Below are 10,841 nucleotides of genomic sequence, written 5' to 3'. Positions count from 1 at the left end.
CCCGTAAACTGTTAAAATGGGGTTTAAAATTGCCAGCATAAATGTGCGTAGCATTAAAGCGGCTACGCGATGTGTTTCTACGATGGCCTTCCTGGCCAACGTCAAAGCCGATGTCCTGTTTCTGCAGGAGTGTGGGATACCGCACCTCAGCAGTTACAGGAGATGGTCGAGCTTGTGGGCCCACGGGCCGTCAGTGTGGTCGGGGGGCAACGAATAGCCGCGCCTCCGGCCTGGGTATCCTGTTGCGGGGAGGCAACTTCACCATCTCCGAGGTTAAGGAGGTGGTAGGCGGGCGCCTCCTCGTCGCGGATGTTAAATACAGAAACGCTCCCGTGAGACTAATCAACGTGTACGCCCCAGTGGGTAAGAGTGAACGGTTGGCCGTCCTGCAACAGCTTCCACTGCTGCTGGCTACGTCCAGGCCGGTCATTCTGGCCGGAGACTCCAACTGCATCATTGATGCTGATGGACGATCCGGCGGGGGGGACAGTAAACCGGACGCTACGTCCAGGGCCCTGATGGAAACGGTCAAAGACGCCAAGCTGCACGACGTCTTCAGCGCCCCTGCAGACGGAGCGCAGCGTAGATACACCTGGTCACGGGCAGACGGGTCTATCCGCTCAATGATAGATTACCTGTTTGTGTCCCGAACGCTCTCGGTCAGATCCACCGACGTCAAGCCGGTGTTCTTCTCTGACCACTGCCTCCTGCTGGCCGACTGTCACCTACAGGACGAACAGCGGGCGGGCAAGGGAACGTGGAAACTGAACACTAAGCTGTTGACCCCGGGAAACATCGAAGAGCTCAAGAGGGATTACGCAGGTTGGAGAACCGTGAAGCCCCTCTTTGAGTCTCCAGCGGACTGGTGGGAAACGGTAAAAGGGAACATCAAGAGGTTCTTTATCCTCAAAGGTGTCCAGGAGGCGAGAGAGAGGCGGGGAAAACTGTCCCAGCTCCAGGAAAGTATGCAGAACCTGCTCCTGCTGCAGACGATGGGGGTGGATGTCACTGAGGACCTCAAGGAGGTGAAGGGCCAGCAAGCCTCGCTCTTTGCCTCGGAGGCCTCCAGGACAATCTTCCGGTCCAGGGTCCGCTCGGTGGAGCAGGACGAGACGTGCTCGCGTTTCTTCTTCCAGAAGGTGCACAAAGAGAGCTCCGTGCTCAGCAGCCTGAAGAAAGAAGATGGCTCGGTAACGTCATCTCAGGCTGACGTCATGAGGATCAGCAAATCCTTCTACGCCAGCCTGTATGACTCGAAGCCGACCGACAGCGCGGCCTCCCAGTCGTTCCTGTCCTCTATCACGGAGGTCCTAGATGACAGAACACGAGAGAGGCTGGACCAGCCGCTATCTCTGGATGAACTGACCAAGGCCCTCGAGTCCTTCGAAAAGAATAAAACTCCCGGAAGCGACGGCTTACCGGTCGAGGTTTATTCCGCTCTTCGGGACTTGATCGGCCAGGACCTGCTGGAGGTGTATGTCAGTATGCTCCGGGCAGGTACCATGAGTGAATCCATGAGGAAAGGCATCATCACCCTCGTCTACAAGCAGAAGGGGGAGAGGGAGGAAATTAGAAATTGGAGACCGATCTCACTGTTAAATGCAGACTACAAAATCCTGTCAAAGGTCATCGCCAACCGGGTCAGGTCTGCTCTGGGATCGGTGATCCACCCGGACCAAACCTGTGCTGTACCGGGCAGGAAGATCTCTGAGAGTCTCGCACTCCTCAGGGATACGATCGCCTACGTGCAGGACAGGGGGGTGGACACCAGCCTCATCAGCCTGGACCAGGAGAAAGCCTTTGACAGGATATCGCATACATATATGAGGGATGTCCTCTCCAAAATGGGCTTTGGGGAGGGAATCGGAAATTGGATCAGACTGCTCTACACCAACATTGTCAGTGCAGTCTCAATCAATGGGTGGGAATCAGACAGCTTCCCTGTAAGATCTGGAGTCAGGCAGGGATGCCCCCTCTCACCCGCCTTGTTTGTGTGTTGCATAGAGCCATTTGCCGAATCCATCAGGAAGGATGCGAGCCTGAGAGGGGTGACTATTCCTGGCAGCGGGGGCCTGCAGGTTAAGGCCTCCCTGTACATGGATGACGTCGCTGTTTTCTGCTCGGATCCGCTGTCCGTGCACAGACTCGTGTGCATCTGCGACCAGTTCGAACGGGCCTCGGGGGCCAAGGTAAACCGAGGCAAGAGCGAGGCCATGCTCTTCGGGAACTGGGCCGACCAATCCTCTATCCCCTTCACCGTCAGGACTGACCACCTGAAGGTGCTGGGTATTTGGTTCGGGGGGGCTGGGGCGTGCACCAAGACCTGGGAGGAGCGGATCAGGAAGATGAGACAGAAACTAGGCAGATGGGGGCAACGGTCGCTCTCCATCGCGGGAAAAAACCTGGTCATCAGGTGTGAGGTCCTCTCAGTATTGCTATATTTGGCACAGGTCTGGCCTATCCCCAGGACCTGTGCCGCCGCAGTCACCCGGGCCATCTTCCAATTCATTTGGAGATCAAAGATGGACCGGGTCCGAAGAGACTCTATGTACAAAGACCGGTGCAATGGGGGAAAAAACACGCCCAATGCCACCCTCACCCTGATGGCCACCTTTGTGTGTGGCTGCATCAAGCTGTGCGTGGATCCCCGGTACGCAAACACCAAGTGTCACTACGTACTGAGGTTCTACCTGTCCCCGGTGTTGCGAAGGATGGGCCTGGCCTCGCTGCCGCGGAACGCTCCGAGTAGTTGGACCGTTCCGTATCACCTGTCCTTCGTGGAGAAATTTATGAGGAAAAACACCTTTGACCACAAGTCCATCAGGAAGTGGTCAGCACGTAGCGTCCTTGAGACCCTTCGGGAAAAGGAGAGGGCGGATCCTGTCGAGCGGTTCCCTGAGCAGACTGTCAAAGCCATTTGGCAGAATGCCTCATCGCCAGAACTTTCCAACAAGCTTCAAGACGTGGCTTGGCTGGTGGTGAGAAGGGCTCTGCCTGTGAGATCCTTTATGCACGCCCGGACTCTCTGCCGCACCGCACGCTGCCCTCGAAGTGGCTGCGGGGGGGACGAGACTGTCACACACCTCCTTCTGGAATGTGCCTATGCAGAGGAAGTCTGGAGAGGAATGCAGTGGTGCTTGTCGAGGTTCGTCCCGAGCAGCGCCGTGACGCGGGACTCCGTGCTCTACGGCCTGTTCCCCGGGACTCACACCGAGACGAACATTAACTGCGCCTGGAGGATCATCAACTCGGTGAAGGACGCTCTCTGGGCGGTCCGAAACCTGTTGATCTTCCAGCTGAAGGAGTTGACCCCGACCGAGTGTTGCAGACTGGCACATTCCAAGGTCCAAGACTACGTGTTGAGGGACGCGCTGAAGCTTGGGGCAGCTGCCGCCAAGGCGCGGTGGGGAAAGACCACCGTGTAAGATCGGCCTGCCGAAAGAAGAACAGGGGGCCCATACAGACGTTTTTTTGGGCTCTGCTGATGCCTCAGCCAAATATATGTATATATACAAGATTGAAAAAATGCACAGGATTGTAAAGGACAAGAATAAAGTTGAATCTGTGTTTGTAAATATGGACATATGTATGGCATGATCCAATGTACAGACCATCAAATCATTTATGAATAAAGTATATTTTTGAAATAAAAAAAAAAGTTCTGTTCTTGTCAGTTTTAATATCTGATAAGTCCCTGATTTAGGGACTGAATATTAATCTGATTTTTGCAGGACGAAGTTGTGTCAGGAGCTTGCTCCGATAACTTCACGCATCATCCCAGTATTGCAGTGTTTCGGGGAATGGTGCACGTCCCCATTAAAAAAGGCGAACAGTAGATTTATTTTTTATATGTTGTATTCTTTATGATCCGAATGCGGAAAGCTTTCGGTTAGTCAAGTCAGACTTGCCTTCGTGCTAATCAGCTTGTTCTACCATCCGATTCGTTTGAGTCTTTCTGCGTGTTATGTTCAGCACTCACTCTTAATGTTGTCACTTCATCCCTGGTACATGCTGCCCCTTCCCACCAACTCCAATTCCCAACTACAGAAGTTTTACAAAGTTGCCCACCAGCTCTACCTAATGGCAAACGGCATTTCAGAAAACAAAAGGGAGAACATGAAGCTATTGAAGTAATCAACAGTTCCGATTTTGATGATGATGAGAGTCACTTTGATGTATTAAATGAGAGATTTTAAGAACAATGTGAAGCAAAGATCTGATGTATTTAAGGCACAGAGTCAGAGAGATGTGCAGCACAGAAAAAGATCCTTCAGCCCAACTCGTCCATGGCAACCAGATATCCTAACCTAATTTCGTCCCATTTGCCAGCATTGGTCCATATCCTTCTAAATCCTTCCTGTTCATATATCCAACCAGATGCCCTTTAAATGCTGTAATTTAGTTTAATTTAATTTAAATGCCTCCACCACTTCCTCTGGCATCTCATTCTATACATGCACCACCCTCTGCATGAAAAAGTTGCCCCTTACATCCTGTTGATTTTTTTCTGCCCTCTCATGCTGAACCTATGCCCTCTAGTTCTGGACCCCCCACCGCAGGGAAAAGAACTGCTGACCTCTACATTGGACAGAGCGACTGCTGCTCTCTATATGATACACAGGGACAGCTGTTGTCCATATTATACACAGGTACTGCTGTTCTCCAGATAAGACACAGGAACTGCTGTTCTCTTTCTTATACACAGGTACTGCTGTTCTCTATATTCTACACATGCACTGGTAATAGACAGAGGGATTGCTATTCTCTGTATTATACATAGGGACTCATGTTCTCTATATTAGACACAGGGATTCATGTTCTCTGCATTATACAATGTGACTGCTGTTTTCACAGGGACTGTTGTTCTCTATGCTATACCCTGCTATTCTCAGGAACTATAGACCGGTGAGCCTGACATCAGTTGTGGGCAAGTTATTGGAGGGATCCTGAGGGATAGGATTTACACACATCCGGTTAAGCAAGGGCTGGTTAGGGATAGTCAATGTGGCTTTGTGCATGGGAAATCATGTCTCACAAGCTGGATTGAGTATTTTGAAGAATCACCAAAGAGGATTGATGAAGGCTTTGACAAGCTCCCTCATGGTGGCCTGGTTAGCAAAATTAGGTCACATGGAATACAGGGAAATCTAGCCATTTTGATACACAACTGGCTTGAAATTAGAAGACAGATGGTGGTGGTGGTGGAGGTTTGTTTTACAGACTGAAGCCCTGTGACCATTGGGGTGCCACAGGGATTGGTGGTGGGTTCACTGCTTTTTGTCATTTATATAAATTATATGAATGTGAGCATAAGAGGTATATTTATTAATTTGCAGATGACACCAAGATTGGAGGTGGAGTGGACAGCGATGAAGGTTACCTCAGAGTATAACAGGATCTTGATCAGATGGGCTGCTGAGCTGAGGAGTGGCAGATGAAGTTTAATTTAGGTAAATGAGAGGTACTGCACTTTAGAAAGGAAAATCAGGACTGGGTTTATACACTTAATGGTAAGGTCCTGGGGAGTGTCCAATGAGACCTTGGAACACGGTTCATAGTTCCTTGAAAGGGGAGTCACAGATGGATATGTTAGTGAAGAAGGTGTTTAGTATGTTTTCCTTTATGGGACAGAGCATTGAATATGGGAGTTGAGAGGTCATATTGCAGCTGTGCAGCACATTGGTTGGGCTACTTTTGGATTATTGTGTTGCATATCAGGCTTTCTTTCTCTTCAAAGCATGTTATGAAACTTGAAAGGGTTAGAAAATACATGGGAACAAATGTTCTCGGCAATATGCACATGATCTGCTCTTCTCTATAATACAGACAGGGACAGCTACTCTCTGTAATACACACGGGGACTTCTGTTTCATATACTCAGAAATTGCTGTTTAGTATAGCATACACAGGGACTGCTGTTCACTGCAGTTTAGAGAATAAGTGCTATTCTGTATAATCTAATATTGCAGGTCAAGCGATGACCCAGTGATGTTATCGTTGGACTGCTAATCCAGAGACCCAGGTAATGTGCTGGGGACCCAGATTCAAATCTTGCCATGGCAGATGATAGAATTTGAATTTCAGAAAATTCTGCAAGTATGAGAGTAATCATGATCATGAATCCATCGCTGATTGTTTGAAGAACCCAACTTATTCTGGAATGGCTTTTAGGGAAGGAAATTGCCATCCTTACCTAGTCTGGTCTCCATGTTTTTCCAGACCCACAGCAATGTGGTGGAATCTGAACTGCTGTTTGCACCACTAGGGATGGCCAATAAATGCTGGCTGAGACAACAACACCCTCATCCCACAAATTAATAAAAAAGATAACATTTAACAAACTGGAACAGAAACGATGTGCCAAACCGCCACCTTCTGCACTGTAACATGACATTGATTACTACTTGAGGTCCTGTGGGATGTAAATTGTGGAATTTATAATTGATAATTTTGTTCAAAAAGTGTGGAGCTAAATAAACATAGCCAGTCAGGCAGCATCTGATGAGAAGAGTCGATGTCTCCAACATAAGCTCTTCCTTAAGACCATCTGTTCCTTTTCCAGCACCACACTTTTTGACACTGATCTCCAGCCTCTGCAGTCCTCACTTTCTCCCAGCATAAATTTTGTTGGTGTAGTTTTTTTCTGTGTCTCTGAACTTCACAGTATTCCTGTAATTGTGGTGATTTCTTAAAAGAACAGTTTCAAAGCTCGGCTGCAGAATGGATGGGTTTTGTGCACTAATGAATGTTTATTAAAGCTAAGCTGTTATGTCTCAAAGTCAAACAAATTTGAACTTTTAGAAAGAGATTCACTGAACTCACCAAATTTCTAGCCACTCTGTTTACGGTGAATTTCTAAGGCAACAAAAAGTGATCAACCTTATCCCAAACTGTAATCCCAGTCTTTCAAGCAAACTATATCAGTAATATTGCTCACGTACAGGTGGCAACCAGTTCTATTGTTTCGAAAACATTGCAAAAGGAGTTGAAATGTGAAAGGTGATGCTGATTGGCTAGCTCATCATTAAAATGGCATTGCAGCAAAAACAGTTAGCCGTCAATCTTAATTCTCAGACCCGATAGGTGGACTCTGATTGGTCGGGGTGTCAGCATGGGGATACAGCAGTGGTTGGTTGTCTCCATGATGCATTTCTTATCGAATAAGTGCAATGTCTGTAAAAATTCTGTTTGCCTACATGAACCAGGGTCCTGCGGAATTATATTTGTTGCTTCTAACGCATGCGCAGATGCACCCAGCTGTTGATCTTGCGTGTTTGAAGGTGGTAACCTGCCGAATGATGCCAATGATAGAAATTGTTCTCACGGTTCACTGCACCCACCAAGTCTGGGTTCCCCATGACATGTAAAATCGATGTCCCTTTTCTGTCCTATCATATCTGTTACTGAATCTGCACAGCCTGAATTGGCTGAATACTTTGTGAAACTATTATAATCATATCTAAATGAGTTTTCCACATGCACAGTGAAGGAGTCCCTCATGATTACGAAGACCACATGAGAGCTACGTTCTGAGAGTGACAACATGCCCACGTGCTCTTTCAACATTGCCAGCTTATTATTATTACAGTTCAAATAAGCCATTGAAATTCAGACATACCACTTGTGTCTGATTCAGTGTTCACCAAACATCATCTCTTTTTTCCTTTCTGGTGGCATCATGGCTTCCTGGTTAACACAGCACCAGGGTTCTGGGTTCAATTCCAGCCTTGGGTAAATGTCTGTGTGAATATTGTCCCCCATGTCTCTTTGGATACTCTCCCCAGGTCAGCATGGGTTTCCTCCTACAATCCAAAGATGTGCTGGTTAGGTGAATTGGCTGTGCTAAATTGCCCATAGTGTTCAAGGTTAGGTGCATTAGTCTGGGATAAATGTAGAGTAATAGGAGAATGGGTCTGGGTGGCTTACTGTCTGGAGGATCGGTGTGGACTTCTTAAGCCTATGGGCCTGTTTCCACGTTGTTGGGAGTCTATGATACACATGAACTGAGCACCTTGTGCAGTTGACTTCAGTTCCAATAACAACGTGTCTGACCAAATAGATAGTGTTGCCATGGGATATTCTCGAGGGAAAACTCTTCCTAACATCTTTATTGGTAACCATGCAAAACACATCTCTGATGGCATGATACCTAGCCTCTATCCATTTGCATATCTTCAACATGTAGATGACATGTTTGCGACATTTGAATCTGCATTAAAGAGTTTCTTTATAAAGCTCGATGATCGCCACCTGATGCTAAAATTCACCACTGAAATGGAGTACCCTTTCCTTGATACATTCATTGCGAAATCAGCCAAATTGTTTTTAAACTCCAATAACTGAAAGCCAACATTCACTGGTCAGCATACTTGTTAGGATTCCTACAGGCCCCAAGATCAACTTGTGGGGACCGTCATGAATATAGTCCTCACCATCCTCTCACTGTGTGGACTTGATACTGGGATAGAGCCGATCAAAACTGGTTCTTGTAATAACAGATTCTCAGATGAAACCATCACTCGTTGTACATCATAAAATCTCATGAAAAGGCCTGTCTCCACCACTTTGACACTTTGCAGTGCCTTATCAGGTCATTATCTGGGAAAGGAAATGTCATAGAATCATAGAGTCATCGAGTCTGACAGCATCAAGACAGCACCTTCGGCCCATACTGGTCTAGGATAACCAGAAGATAGAACATGGAGCATTACAGCACATGCCCTTTATGGAACTGCTCGGCTAATACAGGAAGTTACACTCACAGAATATGGAGCATTGCAGTGCAGTACAGGCCTTTATGCTACCCCTTGTCTAACACCAGACATTAGACGAATACAACATAGAACATTACAGCGCAGTACATGCCCTATATGGAACCGCTCAGCTAATACAGGAAGTTAGATTCAAAGAACATGGAGCATTATCACGAAGTACAGGCCCTTCGTGGAACTGCTCGGCTAATAAAGGATGTTTGACAAATACAACATACAAGATTGCAGTGCAGTACAGGCCCAATATGGAACTGCTCGGCTGATACAGGGAGTTAGATTCATAGAACATGTAGCGTTACAGCGCAATACAGGCCCTTCGTGGAACCGCTCGGCTAAAAAAGGAAGTTAGTCTCAGAGAACATAGAACATTACACCGCAGTACAGGCCCAATATGGAACTGCTTGGATAATACAGGGAGTAAGAATCATAGAAAATGGACCATTACAACTCAGTACAGACCCTTTATGCAATCACATGGCTAATAAGGGGACGACCGAGGCTTGTTTCTGTAGTGTAGCGGTCATCACGTTCGCCTCACACGCGAAAAGTCCCCAGTTCGAATTTGGGCAGAAACTGCTTTGTTCTTCAACTGCAGCCTTTTACATGGACAAGAACGGAGCTTTCTTACTTGCTTTCCCATGTGCAAACCTTCCCTTCGAATTTGCTTGAACAAATCTGCTCTCGTTGTGAAATGTAATGCAATTCCATTTACTTACAGTGCAAAACATTGGCGCTGGATTAAGGCTCCCGCCTCGACAGAGGCGTGGGTTCGAATCCCACCGCTGCTGTTTCTGCTGAACAGCTCCGCCAGCACAGCTTGTTAAAATGCTGTTTCAATCCCTGCTGCATTTCTGTTTAAAACAGAAGAAAAATGGATTTGCTTCCCGGGGAATTGACTGCGGTGTGGGAAAGTGCCGAATTTTCCAAAGTGTCTGTGCTGTCGTGATCGTGTTCGCCTCCCGCAAGGAAAATCGCAAGCAGCTCTACTGTTGCTTTCAGTTCCAGGCAAGTTGAGCTTTTACTGGAACCGAATGGAGACTGTTATTTCATCGCTGTTGCGAAACAGAGTCCTACGGTGACTCGGCTCGTCGTTATTTGGTTTTCTGGCCAATGAGAAAATCGTTCCAATCTATTTCGATGTCATATGTTATTGAATTTCTCCCACTTCCGTCATTTCCGTCCTGGAGTCATCGGAAGGGAAAGGTAATCTAATCGAGACTGTGATTGGTGAAATTCACTTTTTATGGCCCATTCTTATTATGTTCTTTCTTTGTCTCTTTGCAGCATTGTCTGGGAAGTGGTGGTGCACTCAGTCTCCAGTATGTTTGAAAGAGTAGTTTGGAATTGCCCTGTTGTTATTTGTGTGATTACTTTATGGCTCATGCCCCCGGACTGTCTCACATTTAGCATTCATGCTCGCTGTGTCTGAAAATGCATTTGGTTTTCCAGTTTTGTTTGTGTTCCGTGTTAAATGCTTTCTGTTTTGCGATTCGCTCAATCCATTACGAATTAACAGGGTTTCTGAGGTAACTTCCAGCTGCAAAAATCCTTAACTGAGAATCTGGGAAACTTTCACGGAGTATGGTCAGTCGGAGCAAAATTAAGGGTGTCGTTCGTTTCTGCAGTGTTTCACAATGCTACATTTCCCGTGAGCAGTCCAACAGACTAAATGATTTTGCCACAGACTGCGACGGTAAGCTCCGCAAACACGAAATTCTTTAAAGCAGGTGTAAGCAACACAACGTTATTGGGGTACACCGCGTGGAAACAGATACTTCGGTGTATCTCGTCCATGCTCACCACATAGCCAAAATTAAACAAGTCCCCATTCAACAACGAGCTCATGGAAACAGAAAGGTGAAAGGTAGAATGGCTTCAACTTTCAGTGCTGGATGCCACTGAGCCGCAGGGCGGGGGGCGACCGAGGCTGGTTTCTGTAGTGTAGTGATCATCACGTTCGCCGTACACGCGAAAGGTCCCCAGTCCGAAACTGGGCAGAAACTGCTTTGCTCTTCAACTGCAGCCTTTGACAGACAAGAACGGAGCTTTCTTGCTTGCTTTCCCATGTGC

At 47.2% G+C, this 10,841-nt stretch overlaps 1 pseudogene; it reads left to right on the top strand.

The window, feature by feature from the left end:
- The first annotated feature begins 3,635 nt into the window (after window positions 1-3,635).
- On the top strand, window positions 3,636-3,814 carry LOC140472387 (U2 spliceosomal RNA; annotated as a pseudogene).
- The last annotated feature ends 7,027 nt before the right edge of the window (window positions 3,815-10,841 follow it).

Source organism: Chiloscyllium punctatum, unplaced genomic scaffold (genome assembly GCF_047496795.1).
Source record: "Chiloscyllium punctatum isolate Juve2018m unplaced genomic scaffold, sChiPun1.3 scaffold_307, whole genome shotgun sequence".
Lineage (NCBI taxonomy): Eukaryota > Metazoa > Chordata > Chondrichthyes > Orectolobiformes > Hemiscylliidae > Chiloscyllium > Chiloscyllium punctatum.
The sequence above is the reverse complement of the archived record's forward strand: the minus strand, read 5'-3'. Positions and strand labels throughout refer to the sequence as shown.